The sequence below is a fragment of the Staurois parvus genome, unplaced genomic scaffold, assembly GCF_062004578.1.
Source record: "Staurois parvus isolate SC_StPar_1 unplaced genomic scaffold, SC_StPar_1.0 ptg000068l, whole genome shotgun sequence".
Classification (NCBI taxonomy): domain Eukaryota; kingdom Metazoa; phylum Chordata; class Amphibia; order Anura; family Ranidae; genus Staurois; species Staurois parvus.
In genome coordinates, this window is record NW_028317864.1 from 2,429,880 (window position 1) to 2,453,086 (window position 23,207).

Genomic DNA, 23,207 nt, shown 5'->3' on the forward strand with positions numbered 1-23,207 from the left:
CATACCCCTCTTTGAGAAGACTCAAGAATGTCTTTGCACTTGTGGCCCCTAGGAAGTTCTTTTGTGTTAGGATAGAACATTCAGAGTTGCCCTCCAGGGAAGGCTCAGACAGCATCCTGGATAAGGAATCGGCCTTACCATTCCTCGATCCCGGTCGATATGATATAATAAAATTAAATCTGGAAAAGAATAGAGACCAGCGAGCTTGTCTGGAAGACAATCTCTTGGCCGAGCGAATAAATACCAGATTTTTATGGTCAGTGAGAACAGTTACAGGATGATTAGCCCCTTCTAGCAGATGCCTCCATTCAGAAAAGGCTTCCTTAATTGCCAGTAGCTCTTTATTCCCAATGTCATAATTTCTTTCGGCTGAGGACATCAAACGGGAAAAGAAAGCACAAGGATGAAGCTGCATTTTTTCACCACTTCGCTGAGACAGGATCGCTCCCACGGCAGAATTGGAGGCATCCACTTCCACTATAAAGGGTAGTTCAGGATCCGGATGTACCAAAATTGGTGCAGAAGTGAAAAGAGTTTTCAGTTTTTCAAACGCAGCTTGTGCCTCAGAGGTCCACACGAAGGGTACCCCTTTCTTTGTAAGTTGTGTGATTGGAGCTATCACTTTAGAAAAGTTTCTTATAAATTTTCTGTAAAAGTTGGCAAACCCGACGAAACGTTGAATTTCCTTAACATTTCCAGGTGCTGACCAATCTACCACTGCTTTGATTTTCTCGGGATCCATGCTCACGCCCTCTGGAGAGATGATATAGCCTAAGAACTGGATCTGGGTCTGTTCAAACTCACATTTCTCCAATTTAATGTAAAGTCTATTTTTCCTTAATCTTTCAAAAACTGTGCAAACATGTTTGCGGTGCTCTTCCCAATTGTCCGAAAAGATAAGGATATCATCCAGATAGGCAATTACAAATTGGTCAAACAGATCACAAAAAACATTGTTGATAAAATGTTGAAACGTTGCAGGGGCGTTGCAAAGTCCAAACGGCATCACTAAGGATTCGAAATGCCCATACCTAGTTCTGAAGGCAGTCTTCCATTCATCTCCTTGACGAATACGGACAAGGCTATATGCCCCTCGTAGATCAAGCTTGGTAAAGATCTTGGCAGAACGAAGTCTTTCCAACATTTCGGAGATCAAGGGTAATGGATAGCGGTTCTCAATAGTGATTTTATTCATGTCTCTGTAGTCAATGCATGGACGCAAGGTGGAGTCTCTTTTTTCAACAAAGAACAGGGCTGCCCCCGCCGGAGAAGTGGAGTGTCTAATAAAGCCCTTCTCCAAATTCTCATCGATCCACACCCTGAGTACTTTTAATTCAGGTTCCGACAGATTGAAAAGGCGGCCAAAAGGTATTTCTGCCCCTGGGAGCAGCTCAATGGGGCAATCATATGGGCGATGAGGGGGTAATAGATCCGCATTCTTCTTGTCACAGACATCCCGGAACTCATGGTAATGTGTGGGCAAATTGTCGTATGACTAGATAGCCGCTATATCACTTTGCGCTTCCTTGGTCGGTAATGAACTTGGTCGGCAAGGTTTTTTGCAATGTTTTTCACAGTGGGGGGACGTGAAATCTATAGTCCATGCTCCCCAGTTGATGGAAGGATTGTGAGTGGAGAACCAAGAAATGCCCAGGATGATGGGAAACTTCGGTGACGTAATCAGCTGAAAGCTGATGGCCTCACAATGGTCAGCCTCAAACAACAGTTTCAGGGGGACCCTTTTATGGGTAACAGGTCCTGAAGATAAGGGTGATCCATCAACTGTCTCCATATCAATAGGGGTAAATGTATTTCTGGCTTGAATATTATGGTTGTGAGCGAACTCTATATCCATAAAGTTCCCCCCAGCCCCGGAGTCCAGCATAGCTGAACAGGAAATGTCACGGCCCTCCGATACCAGTTTAATGGGGATAAAAAAATGAGAAAGCAGGGGGTTCACTTTATTCTCTTCAGGAATCAGTGGGGAGACAGACTGGCTTATAGAGTTTATTTGTTCAGGCGCAATCACATCAGTCACAGCAATTGTTCTTCTAACCTTGTTAGGACAATTAATTGCATAATGACCAGAATACCCACAATATAGACATACGTTCTCTGAACGTCTTCTCTCTTTCTCCTGAATGGAAATGGATCTCTTGATAGCATCAACCTGCATAGGCTCAGGAGTGTTAGAACCCAGAGAGACTCTTGAATCCTGCTGAACAAATGGACTAGCAGAGAGATGCATACCCCTATTACCTCCAAACATTCCCAACTTCTCCTTCCTCCTTTCTGTAAGCCTTTGATCGATTCGGATACACAATTGGATAAATTCCTCAAGATCATTAGGAATATCTACTCTGGCAAGCTCATCCTTTACCTGTTCAGAAAGCCCTTGGCAGAACTGGCTCTTTTGTGCTGCAGGGTTCCAAGTGGTATCTGCCATCCAACTTCTGAATTTGGCTGTATATTCAGTGACCGAGCGTCTACCCTGCCGCAGACTATGCAATTTTGCTTCGGCAGTAGCACAACGGTTGGGATCATCAAAAACCTGATTCATCGCAGTCAAAAAGGTATCAAAATCATTCAACATGCCATGGTTTTGCTCTATATAAGGGGAGGCCCAAGCTAGAGCTTCCCCAGTCAGAAGCCCAATAATAAACATTACCTTCTTTTTCTCTGAAGGAAACGCAGCAGGGTACATTTGGAAATATACACGACATTGATTAAGGAAACCCCTGTAGTGGCGGCGGTCTCCATTAAACTTAGACGGTTGGGGCTGGGGCATATGTGAGCTAGGATCGTCTCGGTTCAGCAGTTGTCTCTGCAGAGCCTGAATCTCTCCCTGTTGCCTATCCACAATGTTTTCTAGTTTGGCAACTTTCTCTTGATAGGTAACCCCGAATTCCTGCAGCTCAGCAATTTGCTGCCTAACGTTTGCCATAGCGGTCTCCATGTTTAGGCCAGATTATTCTGTCACGGTCTGGGTCAGGTTCAGAGACCAGTTGCTATAGCAGTGTAAGGCTTACCTTAAACCAGCAGGATAGGTACATAGGCAGGTCACCCTGGGAAATCACGCAGGCTCACCTGAGGTGCAGGGTCTAAGCATTAACCGGTTTTCACCAGAGCTACTAATGGTGGAGATGGATTTGGCTGCGTGTCAATACCAGGTCGCAGATCTCAGGATCACCCCACCAGGGAATGAGCAAACTGGTAAACGATAGCGGATCAAACAGATTAGGGATAAGCAGAAGCAGAGTCAAACAAGCCAAGGGTCCGTCACAGATGGTAGTGGATGAGGATGAAACAAAATCGTAGTCAGGAACAAGCCAAAGGTCGGTAGCGGAGGTATAGATGGCAGCAGGAACTATAAGCAGGATATTGGCTGGTAAGGCACAATAATCTGACAACCAGGAAGTGCAGACACATGGCTTTTATAGGAAGTTCATGGGAGGGGCAAGGAGTTCAAGGTTCAAGACAAAACAGGGAAAAGGCAGGATCATCCAAAGAATTGTCAAGGGAGCTGTCCAGCATTCCAGGTGGCTCAGTGAGAAGAAACACTGTCTCTCACTGCAGAAGGCCCAGGTTCGATTCCAGGCTCTGACAGTTATCTTATATCGAATGCAGCTCAACATAAGAGGTGATTGTAATAAATCACTATTACAGCGTGAACTAAAATGGATTTACACACTCGATGCTACCTCCCCGCCAAGGTTAAATGAGGCAGTTAATTTTAAGCCCTTCTGTAACATCCGTGTAAGATTTGAGTAGATAAGATGTGATCAGTAGCAATATATAATCATAACCACCCCACAAGCCAGAGTACTAGGTGTCATTCTAGACTCCAATCTGTCTTTCCAGCCCCGGATCTAATCGCTGACAAATTCATGCAGACTCCACCTCCGCAACATCTCCAAAATATGCACATTCCTAACTCCAGAAACTACAAAGCAACTCATTCACTCCCTTATCATATCACGACTTGACTACTGTAATTCACTCCTCGACGGCCTACCCCAACACAGGCTATCCCTGCTTCAGTCTATCCTGAATTCTGCGGCCAGACTCATCCACCTTACCAACCGCTCCATATCCGCCACCCCCCTCTGCCAATCCCTCCACTGGCTTCCGATTGCCCAAAGCATAAAATTCAAAACACTAACATTGATGTAGAAAGCTGTTCATAACACTGCCCCAAACTACATCACCAACCTGATATCCATCTACCACCCAAAACACACTCTCCGCTCCTCACAAGACTTCCTACCAGCTCCCTGGTCTCCTCCCCCCATGCCCGTCTCCAGGACTTCTCCAGGGCTTCCCCCATCCTCTGGAACTCACTACCCAAATCCAGCAGACTGTCACCTACCCTCCTCACGTTTAGGCTCACCCTGAAAACACATCTATTCAGAGAAGCCTACCCCGTCCTCACCTAACTGCTGATCTCCTCCGCTCTCCCCACCACTCCATCCCCCACAGCTATTTCCTCCTGTACCACTCTCCCCTCCCTCCTAGATTGTAAGCTCCAAGGAGCAGGGCCCTCGAACCCTTTGTGTATTTTATTGTATTGTTACTGTACTGTCTCATGTATTGTCTCCCATTGTAATGTACAGCGATGAGCAAACTGTTGGCGCTATATAAATGCTGTGTAATAATAATAATAAATAACCATAGTGCATTCACATGTGACATAATTGTACAGATTTGAGTAAATTAGGTGTAGATTCAGTCCTTGTCATTACAGATGTATATTCAGTCAGAGGTACTCAGACAGTGGTCATCAATTAGCATTTGCCTTCTGAAAAGCCCCACTTCCTGGATGTGACACCTTTTGTGTGTTAATAAGGTTGGCACCTTCTGGGAAAACCGGTATGGAGGAAATGACAGCAGACAGGGTGTCTGCCTGACATTGAAAGCTCTAAAGGTATATCCATACATCAAAAGGGGTATGCTTAATCTCTCATAAAAGCTAAAATATTAGTTGCAGAGAGACGAACATGCTCCCTTCTTGTAGGGCATTCTGTACGCTACATCTGCATATAAAAATCATATTTTTGGCTTAGGGAAAACGCCAGCAAAATGCAGGGAATGGTTAGGTGACGCTGGATTGCGACAGTCGAATGGTGTTTGGTACTGTCGCAATCGGGCTGATTCGCTGGTGTTAGAAATCCAATCCCCGACTTGGTGTCTCAAGCCAGTCTTGGCCCGACTGAACTTGGGCAGGTCAGCATCCAGAGCATCCTGTGGGCGGGTGCAGGAGCAGCCCCCCATGGTCGATTGGCTGAGGACTCATGTCTCGCCTACGTCCATATCCCCATAAAAGGAGTACCTGGACGCTGGGACATTTGTGATTCGTATGGATCTCGTCAATCGACTAACGGATTGCTGACTTTTCTGACTTACTCCAGTCGCAGGGTGAAGTTTTATTCTGTCATTCATTCCCTTTTATTTTATAGTAATTAGTAATTTGTGTGTCTTCTTGTATTTTTTGTATTTCTGTAACTTTTTATATTTTGTACATATTTTATGCACTGCCCACTTCGGGAAATTAAATCTTAAAATAATTAGTGACTTCTGTGTATTTAAGCATGTGCTCATATCTTTGGAGAGATTGGATTGGAGAGATTAGATTGGATTAGATTAAATCGTATTGTATTTTGCCTTTAAATGCTCGGTCAAGCTCATTGCCAATCTGTATGCAATTGTACTGTTTGTGGGCAGATTGCGTACAGATTGTAAAAGGTAACAGATCGGCCAGACGGAGATCTGTGTGTGTGTGGGGTGTCCCAGCAGACCGTTCTGCGGAAAAACTGTTGGGGTGGTGGCAGGCTACCTCTTGTGGTGTGTCTGGTGCGGGGGGGGGGGGGGGTGGACAGTGGAAGGGTGATTAACACCGGGGTTCAGGCTGTAGGTAGCTGGAGGGACTCTAGAAGGGTGTGTAATTACTAAGCTGGTCCTCAACTCTAATCAGTGCATCAGATTGTATGTAAGCTTTGTATCTGCCAGTGTGTGGTCGACCAGCTAGATTGGAGTCTCCATCTGGTGGTGGCCAAAGGTAGTGCGGGCTGTGAAAGTGTGTCACGGCTGATCTTATATACGGTTATTTGTATTCAAGTGTAAGTCCCTTTATCCCCTCTTTACTCCCCTGTCACGGCCGCACGTGTGCGCCCTCGGTTAGCTAGTCACTGTGGGCGTGGCGTGTGGGGGATCCGTGACACCTTCTTGGAGGGCTTTGTGTCGGGAGGTATGGAAAAATTAAGTTTTTAGAATATACTATCAAAACTGGTAATAACGCCCTATATTTGTGATTTGCAGGGTCTGTTTCTGTATCTGCAAAGGTTAGTAACCCACCCGGGGTGTTTTCTTACTGTCCCACCAACATTTGTTTCTGCTACCTCTATAATCATTCTGGAAATTTGTGTCCCTATTGTACATTGTTATGTATTAATGTGATGCTAATTGTATAATAAGAATTATTAAGGTATTATGTCTTTTTGCCACTGGGAGTCTCCACTTGTGGTCCATTCTGATGGGCTTCGCACGCACAGGCCGTCGCCTGTACCTTTGGGCTGCGGGCGGGGGCTTCTTTTGGGCTGCACCGTGGGATGCAGGGTGGCGTCTGCATGTCGGGCGTCCAGGGGATTGCTTGCCAGCACTGAATGGTATGGAAAGCCTGAGGGGCTTTTCTACCCTCTGCCCCTCATCTCTTACACACTCCGGTGACCTGCACAGGTGTTATGGATCACCATATTAGCGTCACTATATACATGGACACTATTTTAGCCGGTCTATGCAGTCTTTCAAAGTAGGCGCGTTAGATGCTTGCTTATTTACTGGCACCATACACCAAGGTAAGAATGGAGTACACTCTCCCTCCCTCCTGTCTTTCGGTCAATCATTGCGTTTGGGAAGAGCTTTTTAGCCTTTTGTTTATTCATGTAGAAAATCTCTCTTTTTCTTTCACGTATATAAATATGTCTTTGACATATGGTTATTCTTTGTTATACAGTATCTCCCAGAAATGAGTCCACCCCTAAACATTTTTGTAAATATTTTATTCTTTTTCATGTGACAACACTGAATAAATTACACTTTGCTACAATGTGGCGTAGTGAGTGTACAGCTTGTATAACAGTGTAAATTTGCGGTCCCCTCAAAATAACTCAACACACAGCCATTAATGTCTAAACTGCTGGCAAAAAAAGTGAGTACACCCCTAAGTGAAAATGTACAAATTGGGCCCAAAGTGTCAATATTTTGTGTTGCCACCATTACTTTCCAGCACTACCTTAACCCTCTTGGGCATGGAGTTCACCAGAGCTTCACAGGTTGCCACTGGAGTCCTCTTCCACTCCTCCATGTCAAGATCACGGAGCTGGTGGATGTTAGAGGCCTTGTACTCCTCCACCTTCCATTTGAGGATGCCCCACAGATGCTCAATAGGGTTTTGGTCTGGAGACATGCTTGGCCAGTCTATCACTTTTACCCTCAGCTTATTTAGCAAGTCAGTGGTCGTCTTGGAGGTGTGTTTGGGGTTGTTATGTTGGAATACTGCCTTGCGGCTCAGTCTCCAAAGGGAGGGGTTCATGCTCTGCTTCAGTATGTCATAGTTAGAGATGAGCGAATCGAACTTGGCGAAGTGGAATTCGTTTCGAATATTAGGAAAAATTCGATTCGCACCGAATCCGAATTTTAGCAAACTTCGGATGCACGAATCGAATTTTTCCCGATCAGCCGGCAAAAAGTGTCACTGCAGAGAGCTCCGCTATTTCTGACAGTTCTCTGACAGTTCCTTCACATTTACAGTGGTTGAAACATTGTATCTATTTGTTTCCATTTAGGATACAGATGTTTTTATTCGGAAATAAATAGATACAATGTTTCAACCGCTGTAAATGTGAAGGAACTGTCAGAGAACTGTCAGAAATAGCGGAGCTCTCTGCAGATACACTTTTTGATGTACTGGAATTCTTCTTCTTTTCATTCTTCTTCTTTTCATTCTTCTTTTCATTCTTCTTCTTCTTCTTTTCATTCTTCTTCTCATTCCTCTTCTTCTTCTGTTCGTTCTTCTTCTTCTTCTGTTCATTCTTCTTTTCATTCTTCTTCTTCTTCTTTTCATTCTTCTCCTTCTTCTTTTCATTCTTCTCCTTCTTCTTTTCATTCTTCTTCTTCTTCTTCTTTTCATTCTTCTTCTTCTTTTCATTCTTCTTCTTTTCATTCTTCTTCTTCTTTTCATTCTTCTTTTCATTCTTCTTCTCATTCTTCTTTTCATTCTTCTTCTTTTCATTCTTCTTTTCATTCTTCTTCTGTTCATTCTTCTTCTTCTTCTGTTCATTCTTCTTTTCATTCTTCTTCTTCTTCTGTTCATTCTTCTTCTTCTTCCGTTCATTCTTCTTCTTCTTATTTTCATTCTTCTTCTTCTTCTTCTTCTGTTCATTCTTCTTCTTCTTCTGTTCATTCTTCTTCTTCTTCTGTTCATTCTTCTTTTCATTCTTCTTCTTCTTCTTCTTCTGTTCATTCTTCTTCTTATTTTCATTCTTCTTTTCATTCTTTTCATTCTTCTTCTCATTCTTCTTTTCATTCTTCTTCTCATTCTTCTTTTCATTCTTCTTTTCATTCTTCTTCTCATTCTTCTTCTTCTTCTTTTCATTCTTCTTCTTCTTATTTTCATTCTTCTTTTCATTCTTCTTTTCATTCTTCTTCTTCTGTTCATTCTTCTTCTTTTCATTCTTCTTTTCATTCTTCTTTTCATTCTTCTTCTTTTCATTCTTCTTTTCATTCTTCTTCTTTTCATTCTTCTTCTTCTTCTTTTCATTCTTCTTCTTTTCATTCTTCTTTTCATTCTTCTTCTCATTCTTCTTTTCATTCTTCTTTTCATTCTTCTTCTTCTTCTTTTCATTCTTCTTCTTCTTATTTTCATTCTTCTTTTCATTCTTCTTCTTCTGTTCATTCTTCTTCTTCTTCTTTTCATTCTTCTTTTCATTCTTCTTTTCATTCTTCTTCTTTTCATTCTTCTTCTTTTCATTCTTCTTCTTCTTCTTTTCATTCTTCTTCTTCTTTTCATTCTTCTTTTCATTCTACTTTTCATTCTTCTTCTTTTCATTCTTCTTTTCATTCTTCTTCTCATTCTTCTTCTTCTTTTCATTCTTCTTCTTTTCATTCTTCTTTTCATTCTTCTTTTCATTCTTCTTCTTTTCATTCTTCTTTTCATTCTTCTTCTTCTTTTCATTCTTCTTTTCATTCTTCTTCTTCTTCTGTTCATTCTTCTTCTTCTTCTGTTCATTCTTCTTCTTCTTTTCATTCTTCTGTTCATTCTTCTTCTGTTCATTCTTCTTCTTCTTATTTTCATTCTTCTTTTCATTCTTCTTCTTCTGTTCATTCTTCTTCTTTTCATTCTTCTTTTCATTCTTCTTTTCATTCTTCTTTTCATTCTTCTTCTTCTTCTGTTCATTCTTCTGTTCATTCTTCTTTTCATTCTTCTTTTCATTCTTCTTCTTCTTCTTCTGTTCATTCTTCTTCTTCTGTTCATTCTTCTTCTTCTTCTTTTCATTCTTCTTTTCATTCTTCTTCTTCTTCTTTTCATTCTTCTTCTTCTTTTCATTCTTCTTTTCATTCTTCTTTTCATTCTTCTTTTTTTCATTCTTCTTCTTCTTTTCATTTTTCTTTTCATTCTTCTTCTTTTCATTCTTTTCATTCTTCTTCTTCTTTTCATTCTTCTTCTTCTTTTCATTCTTCTTTTCATTCTTCTTCTTCTTTTCATTCTTCTTCTTCTTCTTTTCATTCTTCTTTTCATTCTTCTCATTCTTCTCATTCTTCTTCTCATTCTTATTCTTCTTCTTTTCATTCTTCTTTTCATTCTTCTTCTTTTCATTCTTCTTCTTTTCATTCTTCTTTTCATTCTTCTTCTTCTTCTTTTCATTCTTCTTCTTCTTTTCATTCTTCTTCTTTTCATTCTTCTTTTCATTCTTCTTCTTTTCATTCTTCTTCTTTTCATTCTTCTTCTTCTTTTCATTCTTCTTCTTCTTCTTTTCATTCTTCTTCTTCTTTTCATTCTTTTCATTCTTCTTTTCATTCTTCTTCTTCTTTTCATTCTTCTTCTTCTTTTCATTCTTTTCATTCTTCTTTTCATTCTTCTTCTTCTTTTCATTCTTCTTCTCATTCTTCTTTTCATTCTTCTTCTTTTCATTCTTCTTCTTTTCATTCTTCTTTTCATTCTTCTTCTTCTTCTTCTTTTCATTCTTCTTTTCATTCTTCTTCTTTTCATTCTTCTTCTTCTTTTCATTCTTCTTCTTTTCATTCTTCTTCTTTTCATTCTTCTTCTTCTTTTCATTCTTCTTCTTTTCATTCTTCTTTTCATTCTTCTTCTTCTTTTCATTCTTCTTTTCATTCTTCTTCTTCTTCTTCTTTTCATTCTTCTTTTCATTCTTCTTCTTCTTTTCATTCTTCTTTTCATTCTTCTTCTTCTTTTCATTCTTCTTTTCATTCTTCTTCTTCTTTTCATTCTTCTTTTCATTCTTCTTCTTCTTCTTTTCATTCTTCTTCTTCTTCTTTTCATTCTTCTTCTTCTTCTTTTCATTCTTCTTTTCATTCTTTTCATTCTTCTTCTTCTTTTCATTCTTCTTTTCATTCTTCTTCTTCTGTTCATTCTTCTTCTTCTTCTGTTCATTCTTCTTCTTCTTTTCATTCTTCTGTTCATTCTTCTTCTTCTTCTGTTCATTCTTCTTATTTTCATTCTTCTTTTCATTCTTCTTCTTCTGTTCATTCTTCTTCTTATTTTCATTCTTCTTTTCATTCTTCTTCTTTTCATTCTTCTTTTCATTCTTCTTCTTCTTTTCATTCTTCTTCTTCTTCTGTTCATTCTTCTTCTTCTTTTCATTCTTCTTTTCATTCTTCTTTTTCTTTTCATTCTTCTTCTCATTCTTCTTCTTCTTCTTTTCATTCTTCTTCTTTTCATTCTTCTTTTCATTCTTCTTCTTCTTCTTTTCATTCTTCTTTTCATTCTTCTTTTCATTCTTCTTTTCATTCTTCTTCTTCTTCTGTTCATTCTTCTTCTTCTGTTCATTCTTCTTCTTCTTTTCATTCTTTTCATTCTTCTTCTTCTTTTCATTCTTCTTTTCATTCTTCTTCTTTTCATTCTTCTTTTCATTCTTCTTCTTTTCATTCTTCTTTTCATTCTTCTTCTTTTCATTCTTCTTCTTCTTTTCATTCTTCTTTTCATTCTTCTTCTTTTCATTCTTCTTTTCATTCTTCTTCTTCTTTTCATTCTTCTTCTTCTTTTCATTCTTCTTCTTTTCATTCTTCTTTTCATTCTTCTTCTCATTCTTCTTCTCATTCTTATTCTTCTTCTTTTCATTCTTCTTCTTTTCATTCTTCTTCTTTTCATTCTTCTTCTCATTCTTCTTTTCATTCTTCTTCTTCTTTTCATTCTTCTTTTCATTCTTCTTTTCATTCTTCTTCTTCTTTTCATTCTTCTTCTTCTTCTTCTTCTTCTGTTCATTCTTCTTCTGTTCATTCTTCTTCTTCTTATTTTCATTCTTCTTCTTTTCATTCTTCTTCTTATTTTCATTCTTCTTTTCATTCTTCTTCTTTTCATTCTTCTTCTTCTTTTCATTCTTCTTCTTTTCATTCTTTTCATTCTTCTTTTCATTCTTCTTCTTTTCATTCTTCTTCTTATTTTCATTCTTCTTTTCATTCTTCTTTTCATTCTTCTTTTCATTCTTCTTCTTCTTTTCATTCTTCTTCTTCTTTTCATTCTTCTTATCATTCTTCTTTTCATTCTTCTTCTTTTCATTCTTCTTTTCATTCTTCTTCTTCTTCTTCTTCTTCTTTTCATTCTTCTTTTCATTCTTCTTTTCATTCTTCTTCTTCTTTTCATTCTTCTTCTTCTTTTCATTCTTCTTTTCATTCTTCTTCTTCTTCTTCTTCTTCTTTTCATTCTTCTTCTTCTTCTTCTTTTCATTCTTCTTCTTCTTTTCATTCTTCTTCTTCTTCTTTTCATTCTTCTTTTCATTCTTCTTCTTCTTCTTTTCATTCTTCTTCTCATTCTTCTTCTTCTTCTTTTCATTCTTCTTCTTCTTCTTCTTTTCATTCTTCTTCTTCTTCTCATTCTTCTTCTTTTCATTCTTCTTCTTCTTCTTCTTCTTTTCATTCTTCTTCTTCTTTTCATTCTTCTTCTTCTTCTTTTCATTCTTCTTCTTCTTCTTTTCATTCTTCTTCTTCTCATTCTTCTTTTCATTCTTCTTCTTCTCATTCTTCTTTTCATTCTTCTTTTCATTCTTCTTCTTCTTCTTTTCATTCTTCTCATTCTTCTTTTCATTCTTTTTCTTCTTTTCATTCTTCTTCTTCTTTTCATTCTTCTTCTTCTTTTCATTCTTCTTTTCATTCTTCTCATTCTTCTTTTCATTCTTCTTCTTTTTTTCATTCTTCTTTTCATTCTTCTTCTCATTCTTCTTCTTCTTCTTTTCATTCTTTTTCTTCTTCTTTTCATTCTTCTTCTTTTCATTCTTCTTTTCATTCTTCTTCTTCTTTTCATTCTTCTTCTTCTTCTTTTCATTCTTCTTTTCATTCTTCTTTTCATTCTTCTTTTCATTCTTCTTCTTCTTCTTTTCATTCTTCTTTTCATTCTTCTTCTTCTTTTCATTCTTCTTCTTTTCATTCTTCTTTTCATTCTTCTTTTCATTCTTCTTTTCATTCTTCTTCTTCTTCTTTTCATTCTTCTTCTTCTTTTCATTCTTCTTCTTCTTCTTTTCATTCTTCTTCTTTTCATTCTTCTTCTTTTCATTCTTCTTTTCATTCTTCTTCTTCTTCTTTTCATTCTTCTTCTTCTTCTTTTCATTCTTCTTTTCCTTCTTCTTTTCATTCTTTTTCTTCTTTTCATTCTTCTTCTTCTTTTCATTCTTCTTTTCATTCTTCTTCTTCTTCTTCTTCTTTTCATTCTTCTTTTCATTCTTCTTCTTCTTTTCGTTCTTCTTCTTCTTCTTTTCATTCTTCTTTTCATTCTTCTCATTCTTCTTTTCATTCTTCTTTTCATTCTTCTTCTTCTTTTCATTCTTCTTCTTTTCATTCTTCTTTTCATTCTTCTTCTTCTTTTCATTCTTCTTTTCATTCTTCTTCTTCTTCTGTTCATTCTTCTTCTTCTTCTGTTCATTCTTCTTCTTCTTTTCATTCTTCTGTTCATTCTTCTTCTTCTTCTGTTCATTCTTCTTCTTCTTATTTTCATTCTTCTTTTCATTCTTCTTCTTCTGTTCATTCTTCTTCTTTTCATTCTTCTTTTCATTCTTCTTTTCATTCTTCTTTTCATTCTTCTTTTCATTCTTCTTCTTCTTCTGTTCATTCTTCTTTTCATTCTTCTTTTCATTCTTCTTCTTCTTCTTCTGTTCATTCTTCTTCTTCTGTTCATTCTTCTTCTTCTTCTTTTCATTCTTCTTTTCATTCTTCTTCTTCTTCTTTTCATTCTTCTTCTTCTTTTCATTCTTCTTTTCATTCTTCTTTTCATTCTTCTTTTTTTCATTCTTCTTCTTCTTTTCATTTTTCTTTTCATTCTTCTTCTTTTCATTCTTTTCATTCTTCTTCTTCTTTTCATTCTTCTTCTTCTTTTCATTCTTCTTTTCATTCTTCTTCTTCTTTTCATTCTTCTTTTCATTCTTCTTCTTCTTTTCATTCTTCTTCTTCTTCTTTTCATTCTTCTTTTCATTCTTCTCATTCTTCTCATTCTTCTTCTCATTCTTATTCTTCTTCTTTTCATTCTTCTTTTCATTCTTCTTCTTTTCATTCTTCTTCTTTTCATTCTTCTTTTCATTCTTCTTCTTCTTCTTTTCATTCTTCTTCTTCTTTTCATTCTTCTTCTTTTCATTCTTCTTTTCATTCTTCTTCTTTTCATTCTTCTTCTTTTCATTCTTCTTCTTCTTTTCATTCTTCTTCTTCTTCTTTTCATTCTTCTTCTTCTTTTCATTCTTTTCATTCTTCTTTTCATTCTTCTTCTTCTTTTCATTCTTCTTCTTCTTTTCATTCTTTTCATTCTTCTTTTCATTCTTCTTCTTCTTTTCATTCTTCTTCTCATTCTTCTTTTCATTCTTCTTCTTTTCATTCTTCTTCTTTTCATTCTTCTTTTCATTCTTCTTCTTCTTCTTCTTTTCATTCTTCTTTTCATTCTTCTTCTTTTCATTCTTCTTCTTTTCATTCTTCTTCTTTTCATTCTTCTTCTTCTTTTCATTCTTCTTCTTTTCATTCTTCTTCTCATTCTTCTTTTCATTCTTCTTCTTCTTTTCATTCTTCTTTTCATTCTTCTTCTTCTTCTTCTTTTCATTCTTCTTTTCATTCTTCTTCTTCTTTTCATTCTTCTTTTCATTCTTCTTCTTCTTTTCATTCTTCTTTTCATTCTTCTTCTTCTTTTCATTCTTCTTTTCATTCTTCTTCTTCTTCTTTTCATTCTTCTTCTTCTTTTCATTCTTCTTTTCATTCTTTTCATTCTTCTTCTTCTTTTCATTCTTCTTTTCATTCTTCTTCTTCTGTTCATTCTTCTTCTTCTTCTGTTCATTCTTCTTCTTCTTTTCATTCTTCTGTTCATTCTTCTTCTTCTTCTGTTCATTCTTCTTATTTTCATTCTTCTTTTCATTCTTCTTCTTCTGTTCATTCTTCTTCTTCTTATTTTCATTCTTCTTTTCATTCTTCTTCTTTTCATTCTTCTTTTCATTCTTCTTCTTCTTTTCATTCTTCTTCTTCTTCTGTTCATTCTTCTTCTTCTTTTCATTCTTCTTTTCATTCTTCTTTTTCTTTTCATTCTTCTTCTCATTCTTCTTCTTCTTCTTTTCATTCTTCTTCTTTTCATTCTTCTTTTCATTCTTCTTCTTCTTTTCATTCTTCTTTTCATTCTTCTTTTCATTCTTCTTTTCATTCTTCTTCTTCTTCTGTTCATTCTTCTTCTTCTGTTCATTCTTCTTCTTCTTTTCATTCTTTTCATTCTTCTTCTTCTTTTCATTCTTCTTTTCATTCTTCTTCTTTTCATTCTTCTTTTCATTCTTCTTCTTTTCATTCTTCTTCTTCTTTTCATTCTTCTTTTCATTCTTCTTCTTTTCATTCTTCTTTTCATTCTTCTTCTTCTTTTCATTCTTCTTCTTCTTTTCATTCTTCTTCTTTTCATTCTTCTTTTCATTCTTCTTCTCATTCTTCTTCTCATTCTTATTCTTCTTCTTTTCATTCTTCTTCTTTTCATTCTTCTTCTTTTCATTCTTCTTCTCATTCTTCTTTTCATTCTTCTTCTTCTTTTCATTCTTCTTTTCATTCTTCTTTTCATTCTTCTTCTTCTTTTCATTCTTCTTCTTCTTCTTCTTCTTCTGTTCATTCTTCTTCTGTTCATTCTTCTTCTTCTTATTTTCATTCTTCTTCTTTTCATTCTTCTTCTTATTTTCATTCTTCTTTTCATTCTTCTTCTTTTCATTCTTCTTCTTCTTTTCATTCTTCTTCTTTTCATTCTTTTCATTCTTCTTTTCATTCTTCTTCTTTTCATTCTTCTTCTTATTTTCATTCTTCTTTTCATTCTTCTTTTCATTCTTCTTCTTCTTTTCATTCTTCTTCTTCTTTTCATTCTTCTTATCATTCTTCTTTTCATTCTTCTTCTTTTCATTCTTCTTTTCATTCTTCTTCTTCTTCTTCTTCTTCTTTTCATTCTTCTTTTCATTCTTCTTTTCATTCTTCTTCTTCTTTTCATTCTTCTTCTTCTTTTCATTCTTCTTTTCATTCTTCTTCTTCTTTTCATTCTTCTTCTTCTTCTTCTTTTCATTCTTCTTCTTCTTTTCATTCTTCTTCTTCTTCTTTTCATTCTTCTTTTCATTCTTCTTCTTCTTCTTTTCATTCTTCTTCTCATTCTTCTTCTTCTTCTTTTCATTCTTCTTCTTCTTCTTCTTTTCATTCTTCTTCTTCTTCTCATTCTTCTTCTTTTCATTCTTCTTCTTCTTCTTCTTCTTTTCATTCTTCTTCTTCTTTTCATTCTTCTTCTTCTTCTTTTCATTCTTCTTCTTCTTCTTTTCATTCTTCTTCTTCTCATTCTTCTTTTCATTCTTCTTCTTCTCATTCTTCTTTTCATTCTTCTTTTCATTCTTCTTCTTCTTCTTTTCATTCTTCTCATTCTTCTTTTCATTCTTCTTCTTCTTTTCATTCTTCTTCTTCTTTTCATTCTTCTTCTTCTTTTCATTCTTCTTTTCATTCTTCTCATTCTTCTTTTCATTCTTCTTCTTTTTTTCATTCTTCTTTTCATTCTTCTTCTCATTCTTCTTTTTCTTCTTTTCATTCTTTTTCTTCTTCTTTTCATTCTTCTTCTTTTCATTCTTCTTTTCATTCTTCTTCTTCTTTTCATTCTTCTTCTTCTTCTTTTCATTCTTCTTTTCATTCTTCTTTTCATTCTTCTTTTCATTCTTCTTCTTCTTCTTTTCATTCTTCTTTTCATTCTTCTTCTTCTTTTCATTCTTCTTCTTTTCATTCTTCTTTTCATTCTTCTTTTCATTCTTCTTTTCATTCTTCTTCTTCTTTTCATTCTTCTTCTTTTCATTCTTCTTTTCATTCTTCTTTTCATTCTTCTTCTTCTTCTTTTCATTCTTCTTCTTCTTTTCATTCTTCTTCTTCTTCTTTTCATTCTTCTTCTTTTCATTCTTCTTCTTTTCATTCTTCTTTTCATTCTTCTTCTTCTTCTTTTCATTCTTCTTCTTCTTCTTTTCATTCTTCTTTTCCTTCTTCTTTTCATTCTTTTTCTTCTTTTCATTCTTCTTCTTCTTTTCATTCTTCTTTTCATTCTTCTTCTTCTTCTTCTTCTTTTCATTCTTCTTTTCATTCTTCTTCTTCTTTTCGTTCTTCTTCTTCTTCTTTTCATTCTTCTTTTCATTCTTCTCATTCTTCTTTTCATTCTTCTTTTCATTCTTCTTCTCATTCTTCTTTTCATTCTTCTTCTACTTTTCATTCTTCTTCTTATTCTTCTTCTTCTTCTTTTCATTCTTCTTCTTTTCATTCTTCTTCTTCTTTTCATTCTTCTTCTTCTTCTTTTCATTCTTCTTTTCATTCTTCTTCTTCTTCTTCGTCGTGCCCCGTGACTGCCCAAATGAGTGAAGTGTGCGGTGATTCTAAGATCGACGGCACTCATCTGCATGTCATACTGACTGACAGTATTATTTCTCTTCCCCAGCAGACTCCAAGGGCATTTAAATTAAAGGTACAGTGTTCTGCACTAATATAAAGGCTCTCTGAAGCCTAGAAACCCTTTTAATAAGTTAAATTCGCAGTGAATAAATTCGCATCGAATCGAATTTCTCCCGCAAATTCGGCGAATCAGCCGAATCGAATTTTTGAATAATTCGCTCAGCTCTAGTCATAGTACATGTTGGCATTCATGGTTCCCTCAATGAACTGTAGTTCCTAGTGCGGCAGCACTCATGTAGCCCTAGACCATGACACTCCCACCACCATGCTTGACTGTAGGCAAGACACACTTGTCTTCGTACTCCTCACCTGGTTGCCGCCACACACGCTTGACATCATCTGAAACAAATCAGTTTATCTTGGTCTCATCAGACCACAGGAAATGGTTCCAGTAATCCATGTCCTTAGTCTACTTGTCTTCAGCAAACTGTTTGAGGCTTTTTTGTGCATCATCTTTAGAAGATGCTTCCTTCTGGGATGACAGCCACGCAGACCAAATTTGATGCAGTGTGCGGCGTAAGGTCTGAGCACTGAGAGGCTGACCCCCCACCCCTTCAACCTCTGCAGCAATGCTGGCAGCACTCATACGTCTATTTCCCAAAGACAACCTCTGAATATGATGCTGAGCACGTGCACTCAACTCCTTTGTTCGACCATAGCGAGGCCTGTTCTGAGTGGAACCTGTGCTGTTAAACTGCTGTATGGTCTTGGCCCCCGTGCTGCAGCTCAGTTTCAGGGTCTTGGCAATCTTCTTATAGCCTAGGCCATCATTACGTAGAGCAAGAATTCATTTTTTTCAGATCCTCAGAGGGCTCTTTGCCATGATGTGCCATGCTGAACTTCCGATAACACAAAATGTAACACACCTGCTCCCCATTCACACCTGGGACCTTGTAACACTAACGAGTCACATGACACCGGGGAGAGAAAATGGCTAATTGGGCCCAATGTGGACATTTTCCATTAGGGGTGTACTCACTTTTGTTGCCAGCGGTTTAGACATTAATGGCTGTGTGTTGAGTTATTTTGAGGGGACAGCATATTTACACTGTTATACAAGCTGTACACTCACTACTTTACATTGTAGCAAAGTTTCATTTATTCAGTGTTGTCACATGAAAAGATAGAATAAAATATTTACAAAAATGTGAGAGGTGGACTCACTTCTGTGAGATACTGTACATTAATTTTTTATTCATCACAGATCCTTTTGGGCTGGAAGAACAGGAGGGGTTATTGCACAGTGCATGAGGATTATTGTGCATGAGGGGGGAGTATTTTTCTTCTTTCCCCATTTATCTTCTTTTTCACATTTTGTGGTACAGGTGGTTTACCCCATCCTTCCCTTTCTCTTTTTTTTTCTCATACACACATATACAATCTTCTTCGATTTCTTTCTGCCATTTAGGTGATCTCTGTGTCCGTTACGTTTGTCCGCAATATGATTTGGAGACCCCTTTTCCACTTTCCACCAATGTGTAAGCTATTTTTTTGATGTGGCCATAACGTGTAAATACTACATATGTAATAAAACAGGACTCAGCGAGCACTTAATAATGGAAGCAGATGATACACTAAAAGGAACCATATACCTTCTAAAAAAACAAACAATTGTAGAAAGTGCAGCGCTAATAATAAGACTGGATGAATAACTGGTAATGTTATCCAAATCAAATGCTTAATAGTGACAAAACAAAGTGCTTAATGTCCAGATATAATGCTTAGTAAATAAACACCATATGGAATAATTATTATTCAAATCAATGAATAAATATTAATTAATAATGTCCAGATATATAATAAATAAAATAGAGACTGTCCCAATAAGTGTAAGTAATTCGGATATGAATTAATAAATCTTGTTAATCCAGTGGCATATAAAAAGATATTCCAGTGGCACACCCTTTTTGATAACGTATGAAACGCGTTAAGGAGGAGCCGCACGCCGTGACGTCACACCGCCGGACCTCCGTGATCCGACGGTGTGATGTCACGGCATGCGGCTCCTCCAGCTGCTCAGTGTATCAGGCAGCTTTATGCTGCATTTGCTCCTAACTGTCCGGGCAGGAGCTGGGAAACGGACAGGCAGGCCTAATTTCAATGTAACGCACAGGCTGACGACAACCACCACCCACAGACCGAAGTCCCTCAGGGCGCGGAGTCTAAGTCCCAGGCTGCCCTTCACCAGGGCCCCTGATGGTGGGGATGGACTTGCGCAGCCAGGAACCAGGTCGCGGCCCCCGAGGCACCCCAGCTGCGGTAATGGCCGCCGCCAATGGCGTGTAGCTAGTGGTAAAGACAATAGAGTAGTCAGACAGGCCGGGTCAACAACAACGAGACAAAAACGGTACAGGACAGCAGACGAGAATCACAGGTCACGAGCCAGGTTCAGCAACGGAGGGTCAGATCAAAGGAGAACACAAAGAATGGTCAGGTCACAAGCCGAGTCAGATTCCAGGAGAGTCACAAGAGTCAGAACAGAGTAACAGCGACACAAAGACACAAGTGCAAAGAGCATGTGCGGAACACAGGCTTATATGTCATCAGCCACACCCCTCTGGGGGATGGACCTCAGAGACCTGAAGGCATAAAAGATTCCCACCATGCTCTGCAGAAATCCAAGATGGATGCCAGCACATGGAGTAACATAACCTCTGGTAAAAAGGTAGGACCTTGGCACTAACCCGATGTTCCGATATTTTAATACTCATATCTTTGCACAATAAACATTGCATTACCAATTTCTACACTACAGGCACCCTTCTTTTTTGCTCTGTATCGAGCCATTCAATCTCCAGGAACCCAGGTGACTACCCCAGTGTTCAAAGGAGGGATATCCACACCAGGCAGTATTCCATCTCACCTAAAGGGGACCTCTGGCTGACTTCTAACCACCCCAGACTCCAGAGGAGAGATATCCCAACCAGGCTGTATTTCATCCCACCTTAAAAGGGGACCTTAGGCTGACTACAACATATTTATACACTGCGCATCCGGTGAGTGGGCATTTTTACCATACCCCGCACGTCACCGGAATATCTGTTTATATGCCACAGGATTAACAAGATTTATTCATTCATATCCAAATTACTTACACTTAATGGGACTGTCTCTATTTTATTTATTATATATCTGGACATTATTAATATTTATTCATTGATTTGAATATTAATTATTCCATATGGTGGTTACGTACTGACCACTTTATCTGGACATTAAGCACTTTGTTTTGTCACTATTAAGCACTTTATTTGGATAACATCCAGTTATTTATTAGCGCTGCACTACATGTAATGCATTCCTGTGTATCCTAATGATGTATGTTATTTCAGTTCAGACTATATTGTTTACACAAGTTACCCCTGAAAAAGGAGCCATAGTCTCCGAAACACATCGGCTTTTGATCTTTGTAAACATGTAAAACCCCCAAAAATTGTGATGTATTACGATTTTGTACGAACACATTGTAAAGGACAGTATTTTATTAGGGAAAAAACTTTTATGATGATATTGGAATAAAGAGTATTGTTCTTATATTGATGGGACTTTAAACACCATATATTAAGAGAGGAATTTTTGTATATTCTAAACGGTGCTGCATCATAAAAACGTAGAGAAATGCTGTTCTAAATTTACAAAGGAGAGCTGGATCTGACCAGGCAGCATGGTGTGAACACAATCTGCGGTATATAATGCTGTTTGCTAGTTATTATTATACAGGATTTATATAGCGCCAATAGTTTGCTCAGTGCTTTACAATATAACAGGAGACAATAAAGCAACAGTACAGAGCAATACAAGAGGGTTAGGAGGGCTCTGCTCCTTGGAGCTTACAATCTAAGAGGGAGGGGCTAGTGATATAAAAGGTAATAACTGTGGGGGATGGACTGGTAGGAGGAATAGAAGATTACATTATTAGCTGAGGGCAGGATAGGCTTCCCTGAAGAGAGAGGTTTTCAGAGGTCTCCTAAAAGTGAGCAGAATAAGCAATTGTCTGATAAATTGGGGTAGAGTTCCAGAGGATGGGGCAAGCTCTGAAGAAGTCCTGGAGATAAGCATGGGGGGAGGAGACAATGGAGCTAGAGAGCAGGAGGTCGTGCGAGCAGCAGAGAGTATGGTTTAGGTGATATTTGGAGACAAGATGGGTGATGTAATTTGGGGCAGAGTTATAAAAAGCTTTATATGTTATTGTTAATGTTTTTAATTTTATCCATTAGGCAATGGGAAGCCAGTGGAAGGATTGGCAGAGAGGGATGGCAGATACGGAACGGTTAGTAAGGTGGATGAGTCTGGTGGCAGCATTCATGATAGACTGAAGAGGGGATAGCCTGCGATGAGATAGGCCAATGAGGAGGGAGTTACAATAGTCAAGGCAAGAGATAATCAGGGAGTGAATAAGTTGCTTAGTAGTTTCAGAGGTAAAGAACGGGTGTATCTTGGAGATGTTGTGGAGGTGAAGTCTACAAGATTTGGATTTGGGGCTGTAAGGATAGATGGGAGTCTAGGATTACACCTAGTACCCTGGCATGAGGGGAGGGAGTGATTGTTGTATTATTGATCTTGATGGAGAAGTCAGGGGAGGGGGCACGGGCTAGAGGGAATAGTATGAGCTCAGTTTTGGAAAGATTTAGTTTGAGAAAGTGGAGTGACATCCACTCTGATATATCACTTAGTAAGTTAGTAATGCGAGAGGAGACTGAAGGGGTGAGGTGAGGGGTAGAAAGATAGATTTGTGTGTCATCAGCATAGAGATGGTACTTAAAGCCATAGGAGTTTATCAAGTGACCAAGGGAGGAGGTGTAGATGGAGAAGAGAAGGGGTCCAAGGACAGAATCTTGAGGGACCCCTACAAAAAGAGGGAATGCAGAGGAGGAGACAGAGTTATAGGTAATGATGAAGGAGCACTGCGATAGGTAGGAGGAGAACCAGGAGAGAGCAGAGTCTTGGAGGCCAAGAGAGTGGAGTTTTTTGAAGAGGAGGGGATGGTCAACAGTATCAAAAGCCACTGAGAGGTCAAGCAGTAAGAGTACGGAGTAGTGGCCATTGGTTTTAGCAGTTAGTAGATCATTAGTGAGTTTTAGTAGGGCAGTTTCAGTGGAATGTAGTGAGCGAAAGCCAGACTGTAAAGGGTCAAGGAGGTTGTCAGTGAGGCAGGCAATTGTAGACTAAGCGTTCTAGGAGTTTAGAGGTAAACGGGAGCAGGGAGATGGGTCTTAAGTTGTTCAGGTTGGTGGGGTTCAGCGAGGGTTTTTTAAGTATGGGAGTGATGTGTGCATGCTTTAGAGGGGAGGGGAAAGCACCGTTAGAGAGGGAGAGATTGAAGATGTGAGTGAGGGAGCATAGGATAGAAGAAGAGGGTGACCGTAGTAGTTGTGAGGGGACAAGATCCAGGGGGCAGGTAGTGAGTCGGGCTTCTGAGAAAACCTTAGTGACATCTTTGGTAGTAGCAAGGTCAAAAGAGGAAAGTGTTGAGGGAGGTTTAGTATAAGGTATGCTAAGTGGAATGAAAGTCTGTGCAGTGGAGATGCCCCTATGAATTGCATCAATCTGGTTTTTGAAATGATTTGCAATCTCGTGAGCAGTGAGTGAGGTGCTGGGTGGAGGTGGAGGTGGAGAAAGTAGAGAGTTAAAACTAGAGAAGAGACGAGGACTGGATGACAAGCTATTGATGAGAGTGACAAAGTAGGCTTGTTTGGCAGCATGGAGGGAGGAATTTTATGTTAAGAAAGTAGATTTATATAGGGTGAAAGCATGCTGAGATTTGGTTTTATGCCACAATTGCTTCATTAGTTTCATTAGTCTGACAGCAATGCAGCACTATACAGTAGCTGCACAACAATGCAGGAAGTATATATACTATATTATATCCAGTGTATGGAGGTCACTATACACAGTTTTTTTGTATGACATTTGATGGATGGGTACCTGTGTATATATAGGTATACTACACTGCTCAAAAAAATAAAGGAACACTTTGAAAACACATCAGATGGGGAAAAATCTCATGCTGGATATCCATACAG